Below are 21596 nucleotides of genomic sequence, written 5' to 3'. Positions count from 1 at the left end.
CAGCAGCAGCAGCAGCAGCAGCAGCAGCAGCAGCAGCAGCAGCAGCAACAGAATAAGAGAAGTAAAATAAAAAACTTTCACACCTGCGGCCATACCACCCTGAAAGCGCCCGATCTCGTCTGATCTTGGAAGCTAAGCAGTGTTGGGCCTGGTTAGTACCTGGATGGGAGACCGCCTGGGAATACCAGGTGTTGTAGGCTTTTAATTTTTTCTCACAGTCCGGGGAGAGCTTTTTGCCATGTGTTTCTTGCTCATCATCAAAGCTTTAAACCCTTATTTGAACCTTCTCACCTTCTCTGTCCTGTCCCAGGGCTTATAATTCTTTCTGTCTGACGACAAGCAGCAGCAGCAGCAGCAGCAGCAGCAGCAGCAGCAGCAGCAGCAGCAACAGAATAAGAGAAGTAAAATAAAGAACTTTCACACCTGCGGCCATACCACCCTGAAAGCGCCCGATCTCGTCTGATCTCGGAAGCTAAGCAGGGTTGGGCCTGGTTAGTACCTGGATGGGAGACCGCCTGGGAATACCAGGTGTTGTAGGCTTTTAATTTTTTCTCACAGTCCGGGGAGAGCTTTTTGCCATGTGTTTCTTGCTCATCATCAAAGCTTTAAACCCTTATTTGAACCTTCTCACCTTCTCTGTCCTGTCCCAGGGCTTATAATTCTTTTTGTCTGACGACAAGCAGCAGCAGCAGCAGCAGCAGCAGCAGCAGCAGCAGCAGCAGCAGCAGCAGCAGCAGCAGCAGCAGCAGCAGCAGCAGCAGCAACAGAATAAGAGAAGTAAAATAAAATGCTTTCACACCTGCGGCCATACCACCCTGAAAGTGCTTGATCTTATCTGATCTCGGAAGCTAAGCAGGGTTGGGCCTGTATAGTACCTGGATGGGAGACCGCCTGGGAATACCAGGTGTTGTAGGCTTTTAATTTTTTCTCACAGTCCGGGGAGAGCTTTTTGCCATGTGTTTCTTGCTCATCATCAAAGCTTTAAACCCTTATTTGAACCTTCTCACCTTCTCTGTCCTGTCCCAGGGCTTATAATTCTTTCTGTCTGACGACAAGCAGCAGCAGCAGCAGCAGCAGCAGCAGCAGCAGCAGCAGCAGCAGCAACAGAATAAGAGAAGTAAAATAAAATGCTTTCACACCTGCGGCCATACCACCCTGAAAGTGCTTGATCTTATCTGATCTCGGAAGCTAAGCAGGGTTGGGCCTGTATAGTACCTGGATGGGAGACCGCCTGGGAATACCAGGTGTTGTAGGCTTTTAATTTTTTCTCACAGTCCGGGGAGAGCTTTTTGCCATGTGTTTCTTGCTCATCATCAAAGCTTTAAACCCTTATTTGAACCTTCTCACCTTCTCTGTCCTGTCCCAGGGCTTATAATTCTTTCTGTCTGACGACAAGCAGCAGCAGCAGCAGCAGCAGCAGCAGCAGCAGCAACAGAATAAGAAAAGTAAAATAAAGAGCTTTCACACCTGCGGCCATACCACCCTGAAAGCGCCCGATCTCGTCTGATCTCGGAAGCTAAGCAGGGTTGGGCCTGGTTAGTACCTGGATGGGAGACTGCCTGGGAATACCAGGTGTTGTAGGCTTTTTCTTTTCTCACAGTCCGGGGAGAGCTTTTTGCCATGTGTTTCTTGCTCATCATCAAAGCTTTAAACCCTTATTTGAACCTTCTCACCTTCTCTGTCCTGTCCCAGGGCTTATAATTCTTTCTGTCTGACGACAAGCAGCAGCAGCAGCAGCAGCAGCAGCAGCAGCAGCAGCAGCAGCAGCAGCAGCAACAGAATAAGAAAAGTAAAATAAAGAGCTTTCATACCTGCGGCCATACCACCCTGAAAGCGCCCAATCTTGTCTGATCTCGGAAGCTAAGCAGGGTTTGGCCTGGTTAGTACCTGGATGGGAGACCGCCTGGGAATACCAGGTGTTGTAGGCTTTTTCTTTTCTCACAGTCCGGGGAGAGCTTTTTGCCATGTGTTTCTTGCTCATCATCAAAGCTTTAAACCCTTATTTGAACCTTCTCACCTTCTCTGTCCTGTCCCAGGGCTTATAATTCTTTCTGTCTGACGACAAGCAGCAGCAGCAGCAGCAGCAGCAGCAGCAGCAGCAGCAGCAACAGCAACAGCAACAGAATAAGAGAAGTAAAATAAAAAACTTTCACACCTGCGGCCATACCACCCTGAAAGCGCCCGATCTCGTCTGATCTCGGAAGCTAAGCAGGGTTGGGCCTGGTTAGTACCTGGATGGGAGACCGCCTGGGAATACCAGGTGTTGTAGGCTTTTTCTTTTCTCACAGTCCGGGGAGAGCTTTTTGCCATGTGTTTCTTGCTCATCATCAAAGCTTTAAACCCTTATTTGAACCTTCTCACCTTCTCTGTCCTGTCCCAGGGCTTATAATTCTTTCTGTCTGACGACAAGCAGCAGCAGCAGCAGCAACAGAATAAGAGAAGTAAAATAAATAAATTTCACACCTGCGGCCATACCACCCTGAAAGCGCCTGATCTTGGAAGCTAAGCAGGGTTGGGCCTGGTTAGTACCTGGATGGGAGACCGCCTGGGAATACCAGATGTTGTAGGCTTTTAATTTTTTCTCACAGTCCGGGGAGAGCTTTTTGCCATGTGTTTCTTGCTCATCATCAAAGCTTTAAACCCTTATTTGAACCTTCTCACCTTCTCTGTCCTGTCCCAGGGCTTATAATTCTTTTTGTCTGACGACAAGCAGCAGCAGCAGCAGCAGCAGCAGCAGCAGCAGCAGCAGCAGCAGCAACAGAATAAGAGAAGTAAAATAAAAAACTTTCACACCTACGGCCATACCACCCTGAAAGCGCCTGATCTCGTCTGATCTTGGAAGCTAAGCAGGGTTGGGCCTGGTTAGTACCTGGATGGGAGACCGCCTGGGAATACCAGGTGTTGTAGGCTTTTAATTTTTTCTCACAGTCCGGGGAGAGCTTTTTGCCATGTGTTTCTTGCTCATCATCAAAGCTTTAAACCCTTATTTGAACCTTCTCACCTTCTCTGTCCTGTCCCAGGGCTTATAATTCTTTCTGTCTGACGACAAGCAGCAGCAGCAGCAGCAGCAGCAGCAGCAGCAGCAACAGCAGCAGCAGCAACAGCAGCAGCAGCAACAGCAGCAGCAGCAACAGCAGCAGCAGCAACAGCAGCAGCAGCAACAGCAGCAGCAGCAACAGCAGCAGCAGCAACAGCAGCAGCAACAGAATAAGAGAAGTAAAATAAAGAACTTTCACACCTGCGGCCATACCACCCTGAAAGCGCCTGATCTCGGAAGCTAAGCAGGGTTGGGCCTGGTTAGTACCTGGATGGGAGACCGCCTGGGAATACCAGGTGTTGTAGGCTTTTAATTTTTTCTCACAGTCCGGGGAGAGCTTTTTGCCATGTGTTTCTTGCTCATCATCAAAGCTTTAAACCCTTATTTGAACCTTCTCACCTTCTCTGTCCTGTCCCAGGGCTTATAATTCTTTTTGTCTGACGACAAGCAGCAGCAGCAGCAGCAGCAGCAGCAGCAGCAGCAGCAGCAACAGAATAAGAGAAGTAAAATAAAAAACTTTCACACCTGCGGCCATACCACCCTGAAAGCGCCCGATCTCGTCTGATCTTGGAAGCTAAGCAGGGTTGGGCCTGGTTAGTACCTGGATGGGAGACCGCCTGGGAATACCAGGTGTTGTAGGCTTTTAATTTTTTCTCACAGTCCGGGGAGAGCTTTTTGCCATGTGTTTCTTGCTCATCATCAAAGCTTTAAACCCTTATTTGAACCTTCTCACCTTCTCTGTCCTGTCCCAGGGCTTATAATTCTTTCTGTCTGACGACAAGCAGCAGCAGCAGCAGCAGCAGCAGCAGCAGCAGCAGCAGCAGCAGCAGCAACAGAATAAGAGAAGTAAAATAAAGAACTTTCACACCTGCGGCCATACCACCCTGAAAGCGCCCGATCTCGTCTGATCTCGGAAGCTAAGCAGGGTTGGGCCTGGTTAGTACCTGGATGGGAGACCGCCTGGGAATACCAGGTGTTGTAGGCTTTTAATTTTTTCTCACAGTCCGGGGAGAGCTTTTTGCCATGTGTTTCTTGCTCATCATCAAAGCTTTAAACCCTTATTTGAACCTTCTCACCTTCTCTGTCCTGTCCCAGGGCTTATAATTCTTTTTGTCTGACGACAAGCAGCAGCAGCAGCAGCAGCAGCAGCAGCAGCAGCAGCAGCAGCAGCAACAGAATAAGAGAAGTAAAATAAAAAACTTTCACACCTGCGGCCATACCACCCTGAAAGCGCCTGATCTCGTCTGATCTTGGACGCTAAGCAGGGTTGGGCCTGGTTAGTACCTGGATGGGAGACCGCCTGGGAATACCAGGTGTTGTAGGCTTTTAATTTTTTCTCACAGTCCGGGGAGAGCTTTTTGCCATGTGTTTCTTGCTCATCATCAAAGCTTTAAACCCTTATTTGAACCTTCTCACCTTCTCTGTCCTGTCCCAGGGCTTATAATTCTTTCTGTCTGACGACAAGCAGCAGCAGCAGCAGCAGCAGCAGCAGCAGCAGCAGCAGCAACAGAATAAGAGAAGTAAAATAAAGAACTTTCACACCTGCGGCCATACCACCCTGAAAGCGCCCGATCTCGTCTGATCTCGGAAGCTAAGCAGGGTTGGGCCTGGTTAGTACCTGGATGGGAGACCGCCTGGGAATACCAGGTGTTGTAGGCTTTTAATTTTTTCTCACAGTCCGGGGAGAGCTTTTTGCCATGTGTTTCTTGCTCATCATCAAAGCTTTAAACCCTTATTTGAACCTTCTCACCTTCTCTGTCCTGTCCCAGGGCTTATAATTCTTTTTGTCTGACGACAAGCAGCAGCAGCAGCAGCAGCAGCAGCAGCAGCAGCAGCAGCAGCAGCAGCAGCAGCAGCAGCAGCAGCAGCAGCAGCAACAGAATAAGAGAAGTAAAATAAAAAACTTTCACACCTGCGGCCATACCACCCTGAAAGCGCCCGATCTCGTCTGATCTTGGAAGCTAAGCAGGGTTGGGCCTGGTTAGTGCCTGGATGGGAGACCGCCTGGGAATACAAGGTGTTGTAGGCTTTTAATTTTTTCTCACAGTCCGGGGAGAGCTTTTTGCCATGTGTTTCTTGCTCATCATCAAAGCTTTAAACCCTTATTTGAACCTTCTCACCTTCTCTGTCCTGTCCCAGGGCTTATAATTCTTTCTGTCTGACGACAAGCAGCAGCAGCAGCAGCAGCAGCAGCAGCAGCAGCAGCAGCAGCAGCAGCAGCAGCAGCAGCAGCAGCAGCAGCAGCAGCAGCAGCAGCAGCAACAGAATAAGAGAAGTAAAATAAAGAACTTTCACACCTGCGGCCATACCACCCTGAAAGCGCCTGATCTCGGAAGCTAAGCAGGGTTGGGCCTGGTTAGTACCTGGATGGGAGACCGCCTGGGAATACCAGGTGTTGTAGGCTTTTTCTTTTCTCACAGTCCGGGGAGAGCTTTTTGCCATGTGTTTCTTGCTCATCATCAAAGCTTTAAACCCTTATTTGAACCTTCTCACCTTCTCTGTCCTGTCCCAGGGCTTATAATTCTTTCTGTCTGACGACAAGCAGCAGCAGCAGCAGCAGCAGCAGCAGCAGCAGCAGCAGCAGCAGCAGCAGCAGCAGCAGCAGCAGCAGCAGCAGCAGCAGCAGCAGCAGCAGCAACAGAACAAGAGAAGTAAAATAAAGAGCTTTCACACCTGCGGCCATACCACCCTGAAAGCGCCTGATCTCGGAAGCTAAGCAGGGTTGGGCCTGGTTAGTACCTGGATGGGAGACCGCCTGGGAATACCAGGTGTTGTAGGCTTTTTCTTTTCTCACAGTCCGGGGAGAGCTTTTTGCCATGTGTTTCTTGCTCATCATCAAAGCTTTAAACCCTTATTTGAACCTTCTCACCTTCTCTGTCCTGTCCCAGGGCTTATAATTATTTCTGTCTGATGACAAGCAGCAGCAGCAGCAACAGAATAAGAGAAGTAAAATAAAACACTTTCACACCTGCGGCCATACCACCCTGAAAGCGCCTGATCTTGGAAGCTAAGCAGGGTTGGGCCTGGTTAGTACCTGGATGGGAGACCGCCTGGGAATACCAGGTGTTGTAGGCTTTTAATTTTTTCTCACAGTCCGGGGAGAGCTTTTTGCCATGTGTTTCTTGCTCATCATCAAAGCTTTAAACCCTTATTTGAACCTTCTCACCTTCTCTGTCCTGTCCCAGGGCTTATAATTCTTTCTGTCTGACGACAAGCAGCAGCAGCAGCAGCAGCAGCAGCAGCAGCAGCAGCAGCAGCAGCAGCAGCAGCAGCAGCAGCAGCAGCAGCAGCAGCAGCAGCAGCAACAGAATAAGAGAAGTAAAATAAAGAACTTTCACACCTGCGGCCATACCACCCTGAAAGCGCCTGATCTCGGAAGCTAAGCAGGGTTGGGCCTGGTTAGTACCTGGATGGGAGACCGCCTGGGAATACCAGGTGTTGTAGGCTTTTAATTTTTTCTCACAGTCCGGGGAGAGCTTTTTGCCATGTGTTTCTTGCTCATCATCAAAGCTTTAAACCCTTATTTGAACCTTCTCACCTTCTCTGTCCTGTCCCAGGGCTTATAATTCTTTCTGTCTGACGACAAGCAGCAGCAGCAGCAGCAGCAGCAGCAGCAGCAGCAGCAGCAGCAACAGAATAAGAGAAGTAAAATAAAAAACTTTCACACCTGCGGCCATACCACCCTGAAAGCGCCCGATCTCGTCTGATCTCGGAAGCTAAGCAGGGTTGGGCCTGGTTAGTACCTGGATGGGAGACCGCCTGGGAATACCAGGTGTTGTAGGATTTTAATTTTTTCTCACAGTCCGGGGAGAGCTTTTTGCCATGTGTTTCTTGCTCATCAACAAAGCTTTAAACCCTTATTTGAACCTTCTCACCTTCTCTGTCCTGTCCCAGGGCTTATAATTATTTCTGTCTGATGACAAGCAGCAGCAGCAGCAACAGAATAAGAGAAGTAAAATAAAACACTTTCACACCTGCGGCCATACCACCCTGAAAGCGCCTGATCTTGGAAGCTAAGCAGGGTTGGGCCTGGTTGGTACCTGGATGGGAGACCGCCTGGGAATACCAGGTGTTGTAGGCTTTTAATTTTTTCTCACAGTCCGGGGAGAGCTTTTTGCCATGTGTTTCTTGCTCATCATCAAAGCTTTAAACCCTTATTTGAACCTTCTCACCTTCTCTGTCCTGTCCCAGGGCTTATAATTCTTTCTGTCTGACGACAAGCAGCAGCAGCAGCAGCAGCAGCAGCAGCAGCAGCAGCAGCAGCAGCAGCAGCAGCAGCAGCAGCAGCAGCAGCAGCAGCAGCAGCAGCAGCAGCAGCAGCAGCAGCAGCAGCAGCAGCAGCAGCAGCAACAGAATAAGAGAAGTAAAATAAAGAACTTTCACACCTGCGGCCATACCACCCTGAAAGCGCCTGATCTCGGAAGCTAAGCAGGGTTGGGCCTGGTTAGTACCTGGATGGGAGACCGCCTGGGAATACCAGGTGTTGTAGGCTTTTAATTTTTTCTCACAGTCCGGGGAGAGCTTTTTGCCATGTGTTTCTTGCTCATCATCAAAGCTTTAAACCCTTATTTGAACCTTCTCACCTTCTCTGTCCTGTCCCAGGGCTTATAATTCTTTCTGTCTGACGACAAGCAGCAGCAGCAGCAGCAGCAGCAGCAGCAGCAGCAGCAGCAGCAGCAGCAGCAACAGAATAAGAGAAGTAAAATAAAAAACTTTCACACCTGCGGCCATACCACCCTGAAAGCGCTCGATCTTGTCTGATCTCGGAAGCTAAGCAGGGTTGGGCCTGGTTAGTACCTGGATGGGAGACCGCCTGGGAATACCAGGTGTTGTAGGCTTTTTCTTTTCTCACAGTCCGGGGAGAGCTTTTTGCCATGTGTTTCTTGCTCATCATCAAAGCTTTAAACCCTTATTTGAACCTTCTCACCTTCTCTGTCCTGTCCCAGGGCTTATAATTATTTCTGTCTGACGACAAGCAGCAGCAGCAGCAGCAGCAGCAGCAGCAGCAGCAGCAGCAGCAGCAGCAGCAGCAGCAGCAGCAGCAGCAGCAGCAGCAGCAGCAGCAGCAGCAGCAGCAGCAGCAGCAGCAGCAGCAGCAGCAGCAGCAACAGAATAAGAGAAGTAAAATAAAAAACTTTCACACCTGCGGCCATACCACCCTGAAAGCGCCTGATCTCGGAAGCTAAGCAGGGTTGGGCCTGGTTAGTACCTGGATGGGAGACCGCCTGGGAATACCAGGTGTTGTAGGCTTTTAATTTTTTCTCACAGTCCGGGGAGAGCTTTTTGCCATGTGTTTCTTGCTCATCATCAAAGCTTTAAACCCTTATTTGGACCTTCTCACCTTCTCTGTCCTGTCCCAGGGCTTATAATTCTTTTTGTCTGACGACAAGCAGCAGCAGCAGCAGCAGCAGCAGCAGCAGCAGCAGCAGCAGCAACAGAATAAGAGAAGTAAAATAAAAAACTTTCACACCTGCGGCCATACCACCCTGAAAGCGCCAGATCTCGTCTGATCTCGGAAGCTAAGCAGGGTTGGGCCTGGTTAGTACCTGGATGGGAGACCGCCTGGGAATACCAGGTGTTGTAGGCTTTTAATTTTTTCTCACAGTCCGGGGAGAGCTTTTTGCCATGTGTTTCTTGCTCATCATCAAAGCTTTAAACCCTTATTTGAACCTTCTCACCTTCTCTGTCCTGTCCCAGGGCTTATAATTCTTTTTGTCTGTCGACAAGCAGCAGCAGCAGCAGCAGCAGCAGCAGCAGCAGCAGCAGCAGCAGCAACAGAATAAGAGAAGTAAAATAAAAAACTTTCACACCTGCGGCCATACAACCCTGAAAGCGCCCGATCTTGTCTGATCTCGGAAGCTAAGCAGGGTTGGGCCTGGTTAGTACCTGGATGGGAGACCGCCTGGGGATACCAGGTGTTGTAGGCTTTTAATTTTTTCTCACAGTCCGGGGAGAGCTTTTTGCCATGTGTTTCTTGCTCATCATCAAAGCTTTAAACCCTTATTTGAACCTTCTCACCTTCTCTGTCCTGTCCCAGGGCTTATAATTCTTTTTGTCTGACGACAAGCAGCAGCAGCAGCAGCAGCAGCAGCAGCAGCAGCAGCAGCAACAGAATAAGAGAAGTAAAATAAAAAACTTTCACACCTGCGGCCATACCACCCTGAAAGCGCCAGATCTCGTCTGATCTCGGAAGCTAAGCAGGGTTGGGCCTGGTTAGTACCTGGATGGGAGACCGCCTGGGAATACCAGGTGTTGTAGGCTTTTAATTTTTTCTCACAGTCCGGGGAGAGCTTTTTGCCATGTGTTTCTTGCTCATCATCAAAGCTTTAAACCCTTATTTGAACCTTCTCACCTTCTCTGTCCTGTCCCAGGGCTTATAATTCTTTTTGTCTGTCGACAAGCAGCAGCAGCAGCAGCAGCAGCAGCAGCAGCAGCAGCAGCAACAGAATAAGAGAAGTAAAATAAAAGACTTTCACACCTGCGGCCATACAACCCTGAAAGCGCCCGATCTTGTCTGATCTCGGAAGCTAAGCAGGGTTGGGCCTGGTTAGTACCTGGATGGGAGACCGCCTGGGGATACCAGGTGTTGTAGGCTTTTAATTTTTTCTCACAGTCCGGGGAGAGCTTTTTGCCATGTGTTTCTTGCTCATCATCAAAGCTTTAAACCCTTATTTGAACCTTCTCACCTTCTCTGTCCTGTCCCAGGGCTTATAATTCTTTCTGTCTGACGACAAGCAGCAGCAGCAGCAGCAGCAGCAGCAGCAACAGCAACAGAATAAGAGAAGTAAAATAAAAAACTTTCACACCTGCGGCCATACCACCCTGAAAGCGCCCGATCTCGGAAGCTAAGCAGGGTTGGGCCTGGTTAGTACCTGGATGGGAGACCGCCTGGGAATACCAGGTGTTGTAGGCTTTTTCTTTTCTCACAGTCCGGGGAGAGCTTTTTGCCATGTGTTTCTTGCTCATCATCAAAGCTTTAAACCCTTATTTGAACCTTCTCACCTTCTCTGTCCTGTCCCAGGGCTTATAATTCTTTCTGTCTGACGACAAGCAGCAGCAGCAGCAGCAGCAGCAGCAGCAGCAGCAGCAGCAGCAGCAGCAGCAGCAGAATAAGAGAAGTAAAATAAAAAACTTTCACACCTGCGGCCATACCACCCTGAAAGCGCCCGATCTCGTCTGATCTCGGAAGCTAAGCAGGGTTGGGCCTGGTTAGTACCTGGATGGGAGACCGCCTGGGAATACCAGGTGTTGTAGGCTTTTAATTTTTTCTCACAGTCCGGGGAGAGCTTTTTGCCATGTGTTTCTTGCTCATCATCAAAGCTTTAAACCCTTATTTGAACCTTCTCACCTTCTCTGTCCTGTCCCAGGGCTTATAATTCTTTTTGTCTGATGACAAGCAGCAGCAGCAGCAGCAGCAGCAGCAGCAGCAGCAGCAGCAGCAGCAGCAGCAGCAGCAGCAGCAGCAGCAGCAGCAGCAGCAGCAGCAGCAGCAGCAGCAGCAACAGAATAAGAGAAGTAAAATAAAACACTTTCACACCTGCGGCCGTACCACCCTGAAAGCGTCTGATCTCGGAAGCTAAGCAGGGTTGGGCCTGGTTAGTACCTGGATGGGAGACCGCCTGGGAATACCAGGTGTTGTAGGCTTTTAATTTTTTCTCACAGTCCGGGGAGAGCTTTTTGCCATGTGTTTCTTGCTCATCAGCAAAGCTTTAAACCCTTATTTGAACCTTCTCACCTTCTCTGTCCTGTCCCAGGGCTTATAATTCTTTTTGTCTGACGACAAGCAGCAGCAGCAGCAGCAGCAGCAGCAGCAGCAGCAGCAGCAGCAACAGAATAAGAGAAGTAAAATAAAAAACTTTCACACCTGCGGCCATACAACCCTGAAAGCGCCCGATCTCGTCTGATCTCGGAAGCTAAGCAGGGTTGGGCCTGGTTAGTACCTGGATGGGAGACCGCCTGGGAATACCAGGTGTTGTAGGCTTTTAATTTTTTCTCACAGTCCGGGGAGAGCTTTTTGCCATGTGTTTCTTGCTCATCATCAAAGCTTTAAACCCTTATTTGAACCTTCTCACCTTCTCTGTCCTGTCCCAGGGCTTATAATTCTTTCTGTCTGACGACAAGCAGCAGCAGCAGCAGCAGCAGCAGCAGCAGCAGCAGCAGCAGCAGCAGCAGCAGCAGCAGCAGCAGCAGCAGCAGCAGCAGCAGCAGCAGCAGCAGCAGCAGCAGCAGCAGCAGCAGCAGCAGCAGCAGCAGCAGCAGAATAAGAGAAGTAAAATAAAGAGCTTTCACACCTGCGGCCATACCACCCTGAAAGCGCCTGATCTCGGAAGCTAAGCAGGGTTGGGCCTGGTTAGTACCTGGATGGGAGACCGCCTGGGAATACCAGGTGTTGTAGGCTTTTAATTTTTTCTCACAGTCCGGGGAGAGCTTTTTGCCATGTGTTTCTTGCTCATCATCAAAGCTTTAAACCCTTATTTGAACCTTCTCACCTTCTCTGTCCTGTCCCAGGGCTTATAATTCTTTCTGTCTGACGACAAGCAGCAGCAGCAGCAGCAGCAGCAGCAGCAGCAGCAGCAGCAGCAACAGAATAAGAGAAGTAAAATAAAAAACTTTCACACCTGCGGCCATACCACCCTGAAAGCGCCCGATCTCGTCTGATCTCGGAAGCTAAGCAGGGTTGGGCCTGGTTAGTACCTGGATGGGAGACCGCCTGGGAATACCAGGTGTTGTAGGATTTTAATTTTTTCTCACAGTCCGGGGAGAGCTTTTTGCCATGTGTTTCTTGCTCATCAACAAAGCTTTAAACCCTTATTTGAACCTTCTCACCTTCTCTGTCCTGTCCCAGGGCTTATAATTATTTCTGTCTGATGACAAGCAGCAGCAGCAGCAACAGAATAAGAGAAGTAAAATAAAACACTTTCACACCTGCGGCCATACCACCCTGAAAGCGCCTGATCTTGGAAGCTAAGCAGGGTTGGGCCTGGTTGGTACCTGGATGGGAGACCGCCTGGGAATACCAGGTGTTGTAGGCTTTTAATTTTTTCTCACAGTCCGGGGAGAGCTTTTTGCCATGTGTTTCTTGCTCATCATCAAAGCTTTAAACCCTTATTTGAACCTTCTCACCTTCTCTGTCCTGTCCCAGGGCTTATAATTCTTTCTGTCTGACGACAAGCAGCAGCAGCAGCAGCAGCAGCAGCAGCAGCAGCAGCAGCAGCAGCAGCAGCAGCAGCAGCAGCAGCAGCAGCAGCAGCAGCAGCAGCAGCAACAGAATAAGAGAAGTAAAATAAAGAACTTTCACACCTGCGGCCATACCACCCTGAAAGCGCCTGATCTCGGAAGCTAAGCAGGGTTGGGCCTGGTTAGTACCTGGATGGGAGACCGCCTGGGAATACCAGGTGTTGTAGGCTTTTAATTTTTTCTCACAGTCCGGGGAGAGCTTTTTGCCATGTGTTTCTTGCTCATCATCAAAGCTTTAAACCCTTATTTGAACCTTCTCACCTTCTCTGTCCTGTCCCAGGGCTTATAATTCTTTCTGTCTGACGACAAGCAGCAGCAGCAGCAGCAGCAGCAGCAGCAGCAGCAGCAGCAGCAGCAGCAGCAGCAGCAGCAGCAGCAGCAGCAGCAACAGAATAAGAGAAGTAAAATAAAAAACTTTCACACCTGCGGCCATACCACCCTGAAAGCGCTCGATCTTGTCTGATCTCGGAAGCTAAGCAGGGTTGGGCCTGGTTAGTACCTGGATGGGAGACCGCCTGGGAATACCAGGTGTTGTAGGCTTTTTCTTTTCTCACAGTCCGGGGAGAGCTTTTTGCCATGTGTTTCTTGCTCATCATCAAAGCTTTAAACCCTTATTTGAACCTTCTCACCTTCTCTGTCCTGTCCCAGGGCTTATAATTATTTCTGTCTGACGACAAGCAGCAGCAGCAGCAGCAGCAGCAGCAGCAGCAGCAGCAGCAGCAGCAGCAGCAGCAGCAGCAGCAGCAGCAGCAGCAGCAGCAACAGAATAAGAGAAGTAAAATAAAAAACTTTCACACCTGCGGCCATACCACCCTGAAAGCGCCTGATCTCGGAAGCTAAGCAGGGTTGGGCCTGGTTAGTACCTGGATGGGAGACCGCCTGGGAATACCAGGTGTTGTAGGCTTTTAATTTTTTCTCACAGTCCGGGGAGAGCTTTTTGCCATGTGTTTCTTGCTCATCATCAAAGCTTTAAACCCTTATTTGGACCTTCTCACCTTCTCTGTCCTGTCCCAGGGCTTATAATTCTTTTTGTCTGACGACAAGCAGCAGCAGCAGCAGCAGCAGCAGCAGCAGCAGCAGCAGCAACAGAATAAGAGAAGTAAAATAAAAAACTTTCACACCTGCGGCCATACCACCCTGAAAGCGCCAGATCTCGTCTGATCTTGGAAGCTAAGCAGGGTTGGGCCTGGTTAGTACCTGGATGGGAGACCGCCTGGGAATACCAGGTGTTGTAGGCTTTTAATTTTTTCTCACAGTCCGGGGAGAGCTTTTTGCCATGTGTTTCTTGCTCATCATCAAAGCTTTAAACCCTTATTTGAACCTTCTCACCTTCTCTGTCCTGTCCCAGGGCTTATAATTCTTTTTGTCTGTCGACAAGCAGCAGCAGCAGCAGCAGCAGCAGCAGCAGCAGCAGCAGCAGCAGCAGCAACAGAATAAGAGAAGTAAAATAAAAAACTTTCACACCTGCGGCCATACAACCCTGAAAGCGCCCGATCTTGTCTGATCTCGGAAGCTAAGCAGGGTTGGGCCTGGTTAGTACCTGGATGGGAGACCGCCTGGGGATACCAGGTGTTGTAGGCTTTTAATTTTTTCTCACAGTCCGGGGAGAGCTTTTTGCCATGTGTTTCTTGCTCATCATCAAAGCTTTAAACCCTTATTTGAACCTTCTCACCTTCTCTGTCCTGTCCCAGGGCTTATAATTCTTTTTGTCTGACGACAAGCAGCAGCAGCAGCAGCAGCAGCAGCAGCAGCAGCAGCAGCAGCAACAGAATAAGAGAAGTAAAATAAAAAACTTTCACACCTGCGGCCATACCACCCTGAAAGCGCCAGATCTCGTCTGATCTCGGAAGCTAAGCAGGGTTGGGCCTGGTTAGTACCTGGATGGGAGACCGCCTGGGAATACCAGGTGTTGTAGGCTTTTAATTTTTTCTCACAGTCCGGGGAGAGCTTTTTGCCATGTGTTTCTTGCTCATCATCAAAGCTTTAAACCCTTATTTGAACCTTCTCACCTTCTCTGTCCTGTCCCAGGGCTTATAATTCTTTTTGTCTGTCGACAAGCAGCAGCAGCAGCAGCAGCAGCAGCAGCAACAGAATAAGAGAAGTAAAATAAAAGACTTTCACACCTGCGGCCATACAACCCTGAAAGCGCCCGATCTTGTCTGATCTCGGAAGCTAAGCAGGGTTGGGCCTGGTTAGTACCTGGATGGGAGACCGCCTGGGGATACCAGGTGTTGTAGGCTTTTAATTTTTTCTCACAGTCCGGGGAGAGCTTTTTGCCATGTGTTTCTTGCTCATCATCAAAGCTTTAAACCCTTATTTGAACCTTCTCACCTTCTCTGTCCTGTCCCAGGGCTTATAATTCTTTCTGTCTGACGACAAGCAGCAGCAGCAGCAGCAGCAGCAGCAGCAACAGCAACAGAATAAGAGAAGTAAAATAAAAAACTTTCACACCTGCGGCCATACCACCCTGAAAGCGCCCGATCTCGTCTGATCTCGGAAGCTAAGCAGGGTTGGGCCTGGTTAGTACCTGGATGGGAGACCGCCTGGGAATACCAGGTGTTGTAGGCTTTTTCTTTTCTCACAGTCCGGGGAGAGCTTTTTGCCATGTGTTTCTTGCTCATCATCAAAGCTTTAAACCCTTATTTGAACCTTCTCACCTTCTCTGTCCTGTCCCAGGGCTTATAATTCTTTCTGTCTGACGACAAGCAGCAGCAGCAGCAGCAGCAGCAGCAGCAGCAGCAGCAGCAGCAGCAGCAGCAGCAGCAGCAGCAGCAGAATAAGAGAAGTAAAATAAAAAACTTTCACACCTGCGGCCATACCACCCTGAAAGCGCCCGATCTCGTCTGATCTCGGAAGCTAAGCAGGGTTGGGCCTGGTTAGTACCTGGATGGGAGACCGCCTGGGAATACCAGGTGTTGTAGGCTTTTAATTTTTTCTCACAGTCCGGGGAGAGCTTTTTGCCATGTGTTTCTTGCTCATCATCAAAGCTTTAAACCCTTATTTGAACCTTCTCACCTTCTCTGTCCTGTCCCAGGGCTTATAATTCTTTTTGTCTGATGACAAGCAGCAGCAGCAGCAGCAGCAGCAGCAGCAGCAGCAGCAGCAGCAGCAGCAGCAGCAGCAGCAGCAGCAGCAGCAGCAGCAGCAGCAGCAGCAGCAGCAGCAGCAGCAGCAGCAGCAGCAGCAGCAGCAGCAGCAGCAGCAGCAGCAGCAGCAGCAGCAGCAGCAGCAGCAGCAGCAGCAGCAGCAGCAGCAGCAGAATAAGAGAAGTAAAATAAAACACTTTCACACCTGCGGCCGTACCACCCTGAAAGCGTCTGATCTCGGAAGCTAAGCAGGGTTGGGCCTGGTTAGTACCTGGATGGGAGACCGCCTGGGAATACCAGGTGTTGTAGGCTTTTAATTTTTTCTCACAGTCCGGGGAGAGCTTTTTGCCATGTGTTTCTTGCTCATCAGCAAAGCTTTAAACCCTTATTTGAACCTTCTCACCTTCTCTGTCCTGTCCCAGGGCTTATAATTCTTTTTGTCTGACGACAAGCAGCAGCAGCAGCAGCAGCAGCAGCAGCAGCAGCAGCAGCAACAGAATAAGAGAAGTAAAATAAAAAACTTTCACACCTGCGGCCATACAACCCTGAAAGCGCCTGATCTCGGAAGCTAAGCAGGGTTGGGCCTGGTTAGTACCTGGATGGGAGACCGCCTGGGAATACCAGGTGTTGTAGGCTTTTAATTTTTTCTCACAGTCCGGGGAGAGCTTTTTGCCATGTGTTTCTTGCTCATCATCAAAGCTTTAAACCCTTATTTGAACCTTCTCACCTTCTCTGTCCTGTCCCAGGGCTTATAATTCTTTCTGTCTGACGACAAGCAGCAGCAGCAGCAGCAGCAGCAGCAGCAGCAGCAGCAGCAGCAGCAGCAGCAGCAGCAGCAGCAGCAGCAGCAGCAGCAGCAGCAGCAGCAGCAGCAGCAGCAGCAGCAGCAGCAGCAGCAGCAGCAGCAGCAGCAGCAGCAGCAGCAGCAGCAGAATAAGAGAAGTAAAATAAAGAGCTTTCACACCTGCGGCCATACCACCCTGAAAGCGCCTGATCTCGGAAGCTAAGCAGGGTTGGGCCTGGTTAGTACCTGGATGGGAGACCGCCTGGGAATACCAGGTGTTGTAGGCTTTTAATTTTTTCTCACAGTCCGGGGAGAGCTTTTTGCCATGTGTTTCTTGCTCATCATCAAAGCTTTAAACCCTTATTTGAACCTTCTCACCTTCTCTGTCCTGTCCCAGGGCTTATAATTCTTTCTGTCTGACGACAAGCAGCAGCAGCAGCAGCAGCAGCAGCAGCAGCAGCAGCAACAGAATAAGAGAAGTAAAATAAAAAACTTTCACACCTGCGGCCATACCACCCTGAAAGCGCCCGATCTCGTCTGATCTTGGAAGCTAAGCAGGGTTGGGCCTGGTTAGTACCTGGATGGGAGACCGCCTGGGAATACCAGGTGTTGTAGGCTTTTAATTTTTTCTCACAGTCCGGGGAGAGCTTTTTGCCATGTGTTTCTTGCTCATCATCAAAGCTTTAAACCCTTATTTGAACCTTCTCACCTTCTCTGTCCTGTCCCAGGGCTTATAATTCTTTCTGTCTGACGACAAGCAGCAGCAGCAGCAGCAGCAGCAGCAGCAGCAGCAGCAGCAGCAGCAGCAGCAGCAGCAGCAGCAGCAGCAACAGAATAAGAGAAGTAAAATAAAGAACTTTCACACCTGCGGCCATACCACCCTGAAAGCGCCCGATCTCGTCTGATCTCGGAAGCTAAGCAGGGTTGGGCCTGGTTAGTACCTGGATGGGGGACCGCCTGGGAATACCAGGTGTTGTAGGCTTTTAATTTTTTCTCACAGTCCGGGGAGAGCTTTTTGCCATGTGTTTCTTGCTCATCATCAAAGCTTTAAACCCTTATTTGAACCTTCTCACCTTCTCTGTCCTGTCCCAGGGCTTATAATTCTTTTTGTCTGACGACAAGCAGCAGCAGCAGCAGCAGCAGCAGCAGCAGCAGCAGCAGCAGCAGCAGCAGCAGAATAAGAGAAGTAAAATAAAAAAATTTCACACCTGCGGCCATACCTCCCTGAAAGCGCCCGATCTCGTCTGATCTTGGAAGCTAAGCAGGGTTGGGCCTGGTTAGTACCTGGATGGGAGACCGCCTGGGAATACCAGGTGTTGTAGGCTTTTAATTTTTTCTCACAGTCCGGGGAGAGCTTTTTGCCATGTGTTTCTTGCTCATCATCAAAGCTTTAAACCCTTATTTGAACCTTCTCACCTTCTCTGTCCTGTCCCAGGGCTTATAATTCTTTTTGTCTGATGACAAGCAGCAGCAGCAGCAGCAGCAGCAGCAGCAGCAGCAGCAGCAGCAGCAGCAGCAGCAGCAGCAGCAGCAGCAGCAGCAGCAGCAGCAGCAGCAGCAGCAGCAGCAGCAGCAGCAGCAGCAGCAGCAGCAGCAGCAGCAGCAGCAGCAGCAGCAGCAGCAGCAGCAGCAGCAGCAGCAGCAGCAGCAGCAGCAGCAGCAGAATAAGAGAAGTAAAATAAAACACTTTCACACCTGCGGCCGTACCACCCTGAAAGCGTCTGATCTCGGAAGCTAAGCAGGGTTGGGCCTGGTTAGTACCTGGATGGGAGACCGCCTGGGAATACCAGGTGTTGTAGGCTTTTAATTTTTTCTCACAGTCCGGGGAGAGCTTTTTGCCATGTGTTTCTTGCTCATCAGCAAAGCTTTAAACCCTTATTTGAACCTTCTCACCTTCTCTGTCCTGTCCCAGGGCTTATAATTCTTTTTGTCTGACGACAAGCAGCAGCAGCAGCAGCAGCAGCAGCAGCAGCAGCAGCAGCAGCAACAGAATAAGAGAAGTAAAATAAAAAACTTTCACACCTGCGGCCATACAACCCTGAAAGCGCCTGATCTCGGAAGCTAAGCAGGGTTGGGCCTGGTTAGTACCTGGATGGGAGACCGCCTGGGAATACCAGGTGTTGTAGGCTTTTAATTTTTTCTCACAGTCCGGGGAGAGCTTTTTGCCATGTGTTTCTTGCTCATCATCAAAGCTTTAAACCCTTATTTGAACCTTCTCACCTTCTCTGTCCTGTCCCAGGGCTTATAATTCTTTCTGTCTGACGACAAGCAGCAGCAGCAGCAGCAGCAGCAGCAGCAGCAGCAGCAGCAGCAGCAGCAGCAGCAGCAGCAGCAGCAGCAGCAGCAGCAGCAGCAGCAGCAGCAGCAGCAGCAGCAGCAGCAGCAGCAGCAGCAGCAGCAGCAGCAGCAGCAGCAGAATAAGAGAAGTAAAATAAAGAGCTTTCACACCTGCGGCCATACCACCCTGAAAGCGCCTGATCTCGGAAGCTAAGCAGGGTTGGGCCTGGTTAGTACCTGGATGGGAGACCGCCTGGGAATACCAGGTGTTGTAGGCTTTTAATTTTTTCTCACAGTCCGGGGAGAGCTTTTTGCCATGTGTTTCTTGCTCATCATCAAAGCTTTAAACCCTTATTTGAACCTTCTCACCTTCTCTGTCCTGTCCCAGGGCTTATAATTCTTTCTGTCTGACGACAAGCAGCAGCAGCAGCAGCAGCAGCAGCAGCAGCAGCAGCAACAGAATAAGAGAAGTAAAATAAAAGACTTTCACACCTGCGGCCATACAACCCTGAAAGCGCCCGATCTTGTCTGATCTCGGAAGCTAAGCAGGGTTGGGCCTGGTTAGTACCTGGATGGGAGACCGCCTGGGGATACCAGGTGTTGTAGGCTTTTAATTTTTTCTCACAGTCCGGGGAGAGCTTTTTGCCATGTGTTTCTTGCTCATCATCAAAGCTTTAAACCCTTATTTGAACCTTCTCACCTTCTCTGTCCTGTCCCAGGGCTTATAATTCTTTCTGTCTGACGACAAGCAGCAGCAGCAGCAGCAGCAGCAGCAGCAACAGCAACAGAATAAGAGAAGTAAAATAAAAAACTTTCACACCTGCGGCCATACCACCCTGAAAGCGCCCGATCTCGTCTGATCTCGGAAGCTAAGCAGGGTTGGGCCTGGTTAGTACCTGGATGGGAGACCGCCTGGGAATACCAGGTGTTGTAGGCTTTTTCTTTTCTCACAGTCCGGGGAGAGCTTTTTGCCATGTGTTTCTTGCTCATCATCAAAGCTTTAAACCCTTATTTGAACCTTCTCACCTTCTCTGTCCTGTCCCAGGGCTTATAATTCTTTCTGTCTGACGACAAGCAGCAGCAGCAGCAGCAGCAGCAGCAGCAGCAGCAGCAGCAGCAGCAGCAGCAGCAGCAGAATAAGAGAAGTAAAATAAAAAACTTTCACACCTGCGGCCATACCACCCTGAAAGCGCCCGATCTCGTCTGATCTCGGAAGCTAAGCAGGGTTGGGCCTGGTTAGTACCTGGATGGGAGACCGCCTGGGAATACCAGGTGTTGTAGGCTTTTAATTTTTTCTCACAGTCCGGGGAGAGCTTTTTGCCATGTGTTTCTTGCTCATCATCAAAGCTTTAAACCCTTATTTGAACCTTCTCACCTTCTCTGTCCTGTCCCAGGGCTTATAATTCTTTTTGTCTGATGACAAGCAGCAGCAGCAGCAGCAGCAGCAGCAGCAGCAGCAGCAGCAGCAGCAACAGAATAAGAGAAGTAAAATAAATAACGTTCACACCTGCGGCCATACCACCCTGAAAGCGCCCGATCTCGTCTGATCTCGGAAGCTAAGCAGGGTTGGGCCTGGTTAGTACCTGGATGGGAGACCGCCTGGGAATACCAGGTGTTGTAGGCTTTTAATTTTTTCTCACAGTCCGGGGAGAGCTTTTTGCCATGTGTTTCTTGCTCATCATCAAAGCTTTAAACCCTTATTTGAACCTTCTCACCTTCTCTGTCCTGTCCCAGGGCTTATAATTCTTTTTGTCTGACGACAAGCAGCAGCAGCAGCAGCAGCAGCAGCAGCAGCAGCAGCAGCAGCAGCAGCAGCAGCAGCAGCAGCAGCAGCAGCAGCAGCAACAGAATAAGAGAAGTAAAATAAAAAACTTTCACACCTGCGGCCATACCACCCTGAAAGCGCCTGATCTCGTCTGATCTTGGAAGCTAAGCAGGGTTGGGCCTGGTTAGTACCTGGATGGGAGACCGCCTGGGAATACCAGGTGTTGTAGGCTTTTAATTTTTTCTCACAGTCCGGGGAGAGCTTTTTGCCATGTGTTTCTTGCTCATCATCAAAGCTTTAAACCCTTATTTGAACCTTCTCACCTTCTCTGTCCTGTCCCAGGGCTTATAATTCTTTCTGTCTGACGACAAGCAGCAGCAGCAGCAGCAGCAGCAGCAGCAGCAGCAGCAGCAGCAGCAGCAGCAGCAACAGAATAAGAGAAGTAAAATAAAGAACTTTCACACCTGTGGCCATACTACCCTGAAAGCGCCCGATCTCGTCTGATCTTGGAAGCTAAGCAGGGTTGGGCCTGGTTAGTACCTGGATGGGAGACCGCCTGGGAATACCAGGTGTTGTAGGCTTTTAATTTTTTCTCACAGTCCGGGGAGAGCTTTTTGCCATGTGTTTCTTGCTCATCATCAAAGCTTTAAACCCTTATTTGAACCTTCTCACCTTCTCTGTCCTGTCCCAGGGCTTATAATTCTTTTTGTCTGACGACAAGCAGCAGCAGCAGCAGCAGCAGCAGCAGCAGCAGCAGCAGCAGCAGCAGCAACAGAATAAGAGAAGTAAAATAAAAAACTTTCACACCTGCGGCCATACCACCCTGAAAGCGCCCGATCTCGTCTGATCTTGGAAGCTAAGCAGGGTTGGGCCTGGCTAGTACCTGGATGGGAGACCGCCTGGGAATACCAGGTGTTGTAGGCTTTTAATTTTTTCTCACAGTCCGGGGAGAGCTTTTTGCCATGTGTTTCTTGCTCATCATCAAAGCTTTAAACCCTTATTTGAACCTTCTCACCTTCTCTGTCCTGTCCCAGGGCTTATAATTCTTTCTGTCTGACGACAAGCAGCAGCAGCAGCAGCAGCAGCAGCAGCAGCAGCAGCAGCAGCAGCAGCAGCAACAGAATAAGAGAAGTAAAATAAAGAACTTTCACACCTGCGGCCATACCACCCTGAAAGCGCCCGATCTCGTCTGATCTTGGAAGCTAAGCAGGGTTGGGCCTGGTTAGTACCTGGATGGGAGACCGCCTGGGAATACCAGGTGTTGTAGGCTTTTAATTTTTTCTCACAGTCCGGGGAGAGCTTTTTGCCATGTGTTTCTTGCTCATCATCAAAGCTTTAAACCCTTATTTGAACCTTCTCACCTTCTCTGTCCTGTCCCAGGGCTTATAATTCTTTCTGTCTGACGACAAG

At 49.7% G+C, this 21596-nt stretch overlaps 40 non-coding genes and 21 pseudogenes across 40 annotated transcripts; all 61 read left to right on the top strand.

Annotated features, from left to right (window-relative positions):
• Nucleotides 1-81: 81 nt before the first annotated feature.
• LOC128486411 (5S ribosomal RNA) lies at nucleotides 82-200 on the top strand. Its single transcript, XR_008352709.1, has one exon. It is a non-coding gene; the product is annotated as a 5S ribosomal RNA (ribosomal RNA).
• A 221-nt stretch (nucleotides 201-421) lies between these two features.
• LOC128487076 (5S ribosomal RNA) lies at nucleotides 422-540 on the top strand. Its single transcript, XR_008353227.1, has one exon. It is a non-coding gene; the product is annotated as a 5S ribosomal RNA (ribosomal RNA).
• Nucleotides 541-797: 257 nt separating this feature from the next.
• Nucleotides 798-916, top strand: LOC128486841 (5S ribosomal RNA). The gene has a single exon (XR_008353118.1). It is a non-coding gene; the product is annotated as a 5S ribosomal RNA (ribosomal RNA).
• Nucleotides 917-1137: 221 nt separating this feature from the next.
• Nucleotides 1138-1256, top strand: LOC128486840 (5S ribosomal RNA). The gene has a single exon (XR_008353117.1). It is a non-coding gene; the product is annotated as a 5S ribosomal RNA (ribosomal RNA).
• Nucleotides 1257-1465: 209 nt separating this feature from the next.
• On the top strand, nucleotides 1466-1584 carry LOC128485187 (5S ribosomal RNA). Its single transcript, XR_008351534.1, has one exon. It is a non-coding gene; the product is annotated as a 5S ribosomal RNA (ribosomal RNA).
• Nucleotides 1585-1809: 225 nt separating this feature from the next.
• LOC128486941 (5S ribosomal RNA) lies at nucleotides 1810-1928 on the top strand. The gene has a single exon (XR_008353208.1). It is a non-coding gene; the product is annotated as a 5S ribosomal RNA (ribosomal RNA).
• Nucleotides 1929-2153: 225 nt separating this feature from the next.
• Nucleotides 2154-2272, top strand: LOC128487065 (5S ribosomal RNA). Its single transcript, XR_008353226.1, has one exon. It is a non-coding gene; the product is annotated as a 5S ribosomal RNA (ribosomal RNA).
• A 189-nt stretch (nucleotides 2273-2461) lies between these two features.
• Nucleotides 2462-2570, top strand: LOC128487774 (uncharacterized; annotated as a pseudogene).
• Nucleotides 2571-2791: 221 nt separating this feature from the next.
• LOC128485638 (5S ribosomal RNA) lies at nucleotides 2792-2910 on the top strand. The gene has a single exon (XR_008351968.1). It is a non-coding gene; the product is annotated as a 5S ribosomal RNA (ribosomal RNA).
• Nucleotides 2911-3236: 326 nt separating this feature from the next.
• Nucleotides 3237-3345, top strand: LOC128487211 (uncharacterized; annotated as a pseudogene).
• Nucleotides 3346-3560: 215 nt separating this feature from the next.
• Nucleotides 3561-3679, top strand: LOC128485454 (5S ribosomal RNA). Its single transcript, XR_008351788.1, has one exon. It is a non-coding gene; the product is annotated as a 5S ribosomal RNA (ribosomal RNA).
• A 224-nt stretch (nucleotides 3680-3903) lies between these two features.
• Nucleotides 3904-4022, top strand: LOC128487053 (5S ribosomal RNA). The gene has a single exon (XR_008353225.1). It is a non-coding gene; the product is annotated as a 5S ribosomal RNA (ribosomal RNA).
• Nucleotides 4023-4243: 221 nt separating this feature from the next.
• On the top strand, nucleotides 4244-4362 carry LOC128486557 (5S ribosomal RNA). Its single transcript, XR_008352848.1, has one exon. It is a non-coding gene; the product is annotated as a 5S ribosomal RNA (ribosomal RNA).
• Nucleotides 4363-4577: 215 nt separating this feature from the next.
• LOC128487042 (5S ribosomal RNA) lies at nucleotides 4578-4696 on the top strand. Its single transcript, XR_008353224.1, has one exon. It is a non-coding gene; the product is annotated as a 5S ribosomal RNA (ribosomal RNA).
• Nucleotides 4697-4947: 251 nt separating this feature from the next.
• LOC128486886 (5S ribosomal RNA) lies at nucleotides 4948-5066 on the top strand. Its single transcript, XR_008353158.1, has one exon. It is a non-coding gene; the product is annotated as a 5S ribosomal RNA (ribosomal RNA).
• A 266-nt stretch (nucleotides 5067-5332) lies between these two features.
• Nucleotides 5333-5441, top strand: LOC128487210 (uncharacterized; annotated as a pseudogene).
• Nucleotides 5442-5708: 267 nt separating this feature from the next.
• On the top strand, nucleotides 5709-5817 carry LOC128487209 (uncharacterized; annotated as a pseudogene).
• Nucleotides 5818-6003: 186 nt separating this feature from the next.
• LOC128487535 (uncharacterized) lies at nucleotides 6004-6112 on the top strand (annotated as a pseudogene).
• A 263-nt stretch (nucleotides 6113-6375) lies between these two features.
• Nucleotides 6376-6484, top strand: LOC128487208 (uncharacterized; annotated as a pseudogene).
• A 218-nt stretch (nucleotides 6485-6702) lies between these two features.
• Nucleotides 6703-6821, top strand: LOC128488475 (5S ribosomal RNA). Its single transcript, XR_008353887.1, has one exon. It is a non-coding gene; the product is annotated as a 5S ribosomal RNA (ribosomal RNA).
• A 188-nt stretch (nucleotides 6822-7009) lies between these two features.
• LOC128487684 (uncharacterized) lies at nucleotides 7010-7118 on the top strand (annotated as a pseudogene).
• Nucleotides 7119-7420: 302 nt separating this feature from the next.
• Nucleotides 7421-7529, top strand: LOC128487207 (uncharacterized; annotated as a pseudogene).
• Nucleotides 7530-7756: 227 nt separating this feature from the next.
• On the top strand, nucleotides 7757-7875 carry LOC128486158 (5S ribosomal RNA). The gene has a single exon (XR_008352471.1). It is a non-coding gene; the product is annotated as a 5S ribosomal RNA (ribosomal RNA).
• Nucleotides 7876-8178: 303 nt separating this feature from the next.
• LOC128487206 (uncharacterized) lies at nucleotides 8179-8287 on the top strand (annotated as a pseudogene).
• A 218-nt stretch (nucleotides 8288-8505) lies between these two features.
• LOC128485688 (5S ribosomal RNA) lies at nucleotides 8506-8624 on the top strand. Its single transcript, XR_008352016.1, has one exon. It is a non-coding gene; the product is annotated as a 5S ribosomal RNA (ribosomal RNA).
• A 221-nt stretch (nucleotides 8625-8845) lies between these two features.
• On the top strand, nucleotides 8846-8964 carry LOC128486917 (5S ribosomal RNA). Its single transcript, XR_008353187.1, has one exon. It is a non-coding gene; the product is annotated as a 5S ribosomal RNA (ribosomal RNA).
• A 215-nt stretch (nucleotides 8965-9179) lies between these two features.
• LOC128485687 (5S ribosomal RNA) lies at nucleotides 9180-9298 on the top strand. The gene has a single exon (XR_008352015.1). It is a non-coding gene; the product is annotated as a 5S ribosomal RNA (ribosomal RNA).
• Nucleotides 9299-9513: 215 nt separating this feature from the next.
• LOC128486916 (5S ribosomal RNA) lies at nucleotides 9514-9632 on the top strand. The gene has a single exon (XR_008353186.1). It is a non-coding gene; the product is annotated as a 5S ribosomal RNA (ribosomal RNA).
• Nucleotides 9633-9841: 209 nt separating this feature from the next.
• Nucleotides 9842-9950, top strand: LOC128486984 (uncharacterized; annotated as a pseudogene).
• Nucleotides 9951-10175: 225 nt separating this feature from the next.
• On the top strand, nucleotides 10176-10294 carry LOC128487030 (5S ribosomal RNA). The gene has a single exon (XR_008353223.1). It is a non-coding gene; the product is annotated as a 5S ribosomal RNA (ribosomal RNA).
• A 278-nt stretch (nucleotides 10295-10572) lies between these two features.
• On the top strand, nucleotides 10573-10681 carry LOC128487697 (uncharacterized; annotated as a pseudogene).
• A 218-nt stretch (nucleotides 10682-10899) lies between these two features.
• On the top strand, nucleotides 10900-11018 carry LOC128485984 (5S ribosomal RNA). The gene has a single exon (XR_008352306.1). It is a non-coding gene; the product is annotated as a 5S ribosomal RNA (ribosomal RNA).
• A 308-nt stretch (nucleotides 11019-11326) lies between these two features.
• Nucleotides 11327-11435, top strand: LOC128487204 (uncharacterized; annotated as a pseudogene).
• A 218-nt stretch (nucleotides 11436-11653) lies between these two features.
• On the top strand, nucleotides 11654-11772 carry LOC128488474 (5S ribosomal RNA). The gene has a single exon (XR_008353886.1). It is a non-coding gene; the product is annotated as a 5S ribosomal RNA (ribosomal RNA).
• A 188-nt stretch (nucleotides 11773-11960) lies between these two features.
• Nucleotides 11961-12069, top strand: LOC128487682 (uncharacterized; annotated as a pseudogene).
• A 266-nt stretch (nucleotides 12070-12335) lies between these two features.
• LOC128487203 (uncharacterized) lies at nucleotides 12336-12444 on the top strand (annotated as a pseudogene).
• A 251-nt stretch (nucleotides 12445-12695) lies between these two features.
• On the top strand, nucleotides 12696-12814 carry LOC128486157 (5S ribosomal RNA). The gene has a single exon (XR_008352470.1). It is a non-coding gene; the product is annotated as a 5S ribosomal RNA (ribosomal RNA).
• Nucleotides 12815-13069: 255 nt separating this feature from the next.
• Nucleotides 13070-13178, top strand: LOC128487202 (uncharacterized; annotated as a pseudogene).
• A 215-nt stretch (nucleotides 13179-13393) lies between these two features.
• Nucleotides 13394-13512, top strand: LOC128486420 (5S ribosomal RNA). The gene has a single exon (XR_008352718.1). It is a non-coding gene; the product is annotated as a 5S ribosomal RNA (ribosomal RNA).
• A 224-nt stretch (nucleotides 13513-13736) lies between these two features.
• LOC128486914 (5S ribosomal RNA) lies at nucleotides 13737-13855 on the top strand. Its single transcript, XR_008353185.1, has one exon. It is a non-coding gene; the product is annotated as a 5S ribosomal RNA (ribosomal RNA).
• A 218-nt stretch (nucleotides 13856-14073) lies between these two features.
• LOC128485685 (5S ribosomal RNA) lies at nucleotides 14074-14192 on the top strand. The gene has a single exon (XR_008352013.1). It is a non-coding gene; the product is annotated as a 5S ribosomal RNA (ribosomal RNA).
• Nucleotides 14193-14395: 203 nt separating this feature from the next.
• LOC128486913 (5S ribosomal RNA) lies at nucleotides 14396-14514 on the top strand. The gene has a single exon (XR_008353184.1). It is a non-coding gene; the product is annotated as a 5S ribosomal RNA (ribosomal RNA).
• Nucleotides 14515-14723: 209 nt separating this feature from the next.
• LOC128487018 (5S ribosomal RNA) lies at nucleotides 14724-14842 on the top strand. Its single transcript, XR_008353222.1, has one exon. It is a non-coding gene; the product is annotated as a 5S ribosomal RNA (ribosomal RNA).
• Nucleotides 14843-15079: 237 nt separating this feature from the next.
• On the top strand, nucleotides 15080-15198 carry LOC128487007 (5S ribosomal RNA). The gene has a single exon (XR_008353221.1). It is a non-coding gene; the product is annotated as a 5S ribosomal RNA (ribosomal RNA).
• A 365-nt stretch (nucleotides 15199-15563) lies between these two features.
• LOC128487696 (uncharacterized) lies at nucleotides 15564-15672 on the top strand (annotated as a pseudogene).
• Nucleotides 15673-15887: 215 nt separating this feature from the next.
• Nucleotides 15888-15996, top strand: LOC128487668 (uncharacterized; annotated as a pseudogene).
• Nucleotides 15997-16322: 326 nt separating this feature from the next.
• On the top strand, nucleotides 16323-16431 carry LOC128487201 (uncharacterized; annotated as a pseudogene).
• Nucleotides 16432-16643: 212 nt separating this feature from the next.
• LOC128485453 (5S ribosomal RNA) lies at nucleotides 16644-16762 on the top strand. Its single transcript, XR_008351787.1, has one exon. It is a non-coding gene; the product is annotated as a 5S ribosomal RNA (ribosomal RNA).
• A 245-nt stretch (nucleotides 16763-17007) lies between these two features.
• LOC128488473 (5S ribosomal RNA) lies at nucleotides 17008-17126 on the top strand. Its single transcript, XR_008353885.1, has one exon. It is a non-coding gene; the product is annotated as a 5S ribosomal RNA (ribosomal RNA).
• A 224-nt stretch (nucleotides 17127-17350) lies between these two features.
• On the top strand, nucleotides 17351-17469 carry LOC128485679 (5S ribosomal RNA). The gene has a single exon (XR_008352007.1). It is a non-coding gene; the product is annotated as a 5S ribosomal RNA (ribosomal RNA).
• Nucleotides 17470-17837: 368 nt separating this feature from the next.
• LOC128487693 (uncharacterized) lies at nucleotides 17838-17946 on the top strand (annotated as a pseudogene).
• Nucleotides 17947-18164: 218 nt separating this feature from the next.
• Nucleotides 18165-18273, top strand: LOC128487667 (uncharacterized; annotated as a pseudogene).
• A 317-nt stretch (nucleotides 18274-18590) lies between these two features.
• Nucleotides 18591-18699, top strand: LOC128487200 (uncharacterized; annotated as a pseudogene).
• Nucleotides 18700-18911: 212 nt separating this feature from the next.
• LOC128486912 (5S ribosomal RNA) lies at nucleotides 18912-19030 on the top strand. Its single transcript, XR_008353183.1, has one exon. It is a non-coding gene; the product is annotated as a 5S ribosomal RNA (ribosomal RNA).
• Nucleotides 19031-19239: 209 nt separating this feature from the next.
• On the top strand, nucleotides 19240-19358 carry LOC128486994 (5S ribosomal RNA). The gene has a single exon (XR_008353219.1). It is a non-coding gene; the product is annotated as a 5S ribosomal RNA (ribosomal RNA).
• A 228-nt stretch (nucleotides 19359-19586) lies between these two features.
• Nucleotides 19587-19705, top strand: LOC128486982 (5S ribosomal RNA). Its single transcript, XR_008353218.1, has one exon. It is a non-coding gene; the product is annotated as a 5S ribosomal RNA (ribosomal RNA).
• Nucleotides 19706-19926: 221 nt separating this feature from the next.
• LOC128486970 (5S ribosomal RNA) lies at nucleotides 19927-20045 on the top strand. Its single transcript, XR_008353217.1, has one exon. It is a non-coding gene; the product is annotated as a 5S ribosomal RNA (ribosomal RNA).
• Nucleotides 20046-20299: 254 nt separating this feature from the next.
• LOC128486091 (5S ribosomal RNA) lies at nucleotides 20300-20418 on the top strand. Its single transcript, XR_008352408.1, has one exon. It is a non-coding gene; the product is annotated as a 5S ribosomal RNA (ribosomal RNA).
• Nucleotides 20419-20648: 230 nt separating this feature from the next.
• On the top strand, nucleotides 20649-20767 carry LOC128486391 (5S ribosomal RNA). The gene has a single exon (XR_008352690.1). It is a non-coding gene; the product is annotated as a 5S ribosomal RNA (ribosomal RNA).
• A 224-nt stretch (nucleotides 20768-20991) lies between these two features.
• Nucleotides 20992-21110, top strand: LOC128485665 (5S ribosomal RNA). The gene has a single exon (XR_008351993.1). It is a non-coding gene; the product is annotated as a 5S ribosomal RNA (ribosomal RNA).
• A 227-nt stretch (nucleotides 21111-21337) lies between these two features.
• LOC128485452 (5S ribosomal RNA) lies at nucleotides 21338-21456 on the top strand. Its single transcript, XR_008351786.1, has one exon. It is a non-coding gene; the product is annotated as a 5S ribosomal RNA (ribosomal RNA).
• Nucleotides 21457-21596: the final 140 nt, after the last annotated feature.

This window comes from Spea bombifrons, chromosome 3, assembly GCF_027358695.1.
Source record: "Spea bombifrons isolate aSpeBom1 chromosome 3, aSpeBom1.2.pri, whole genome shotgun sequence".
NCBI classification, from domain to species: Eukaryota; Metazoa; Chordata; class Amphibia; order Anura; family Pelobatidae; genus Spea; species Spea bombifrons.
Note: the sequence above shows the minus strand (reverse complement) of the source record. Positions and strands in the feature narration are given on the sequence as shown.